General features: G+C 32.5%; 1 protein-coding gene across 1 annotated transcript in view; it reads left to right on the forward strand.

The window, feature by feature from the left end:
* LOC119593592 (A disintegrin and metalloproteinase with thrombospondin motifs adt-1-like) overlaps positions 1 to 345 on the forward strand; it is a 60,261-nt gene that overhangs the window by 52,834 nt on the left and 7,082 nt on the right. The gene's annotated exons all lie outside the window — the stretch shown is intronic.

Raw genomic sequence — 345 nt, forward strand, 5'->3', positions numbered from 1 at the left:
GAAAAAATTATTAAAAAAAAAAATAGATGAATAAATAAAAAGAGACACACATGCATGGATATAAACACGGCAGATGGCACCAGATCTCAGAGAAATCCGAAGATGAAGGTCGTTTCGTAACCTTTCACTTTAGGAATATTTAAAGGTCAGGAAACCAATAGTTGTAAATGAATGATGCTGATATTTGATATTTACTTTAGTCTTATCGTAATTTAGGGTATAGCTGACTTGGTCCTTATAAGGATCTAGAAATACATAGAGAGAGAGATAGGCAGAGTGATATATATATAAGTAGGTTTATAGGTAGATGTACAAGTAGATTGTTATGTGAATATCCCGGAAACG

The sequence above is a fragment of the Penaeus monodon genome, chromosome 32 (assembly GCF_015228065.2).
Source record: "Penaeus monodon isolate SGIC_2016 chromosome 32, NSTDA_Pmon_1, whole genome shotgun sequence".
Lineage (NCBI taxonomy): Eukaryota > Metazoa > Arthropoda > Malacostraca > Decapoda > Penaeidae > Penaeus > Penaeus monodon.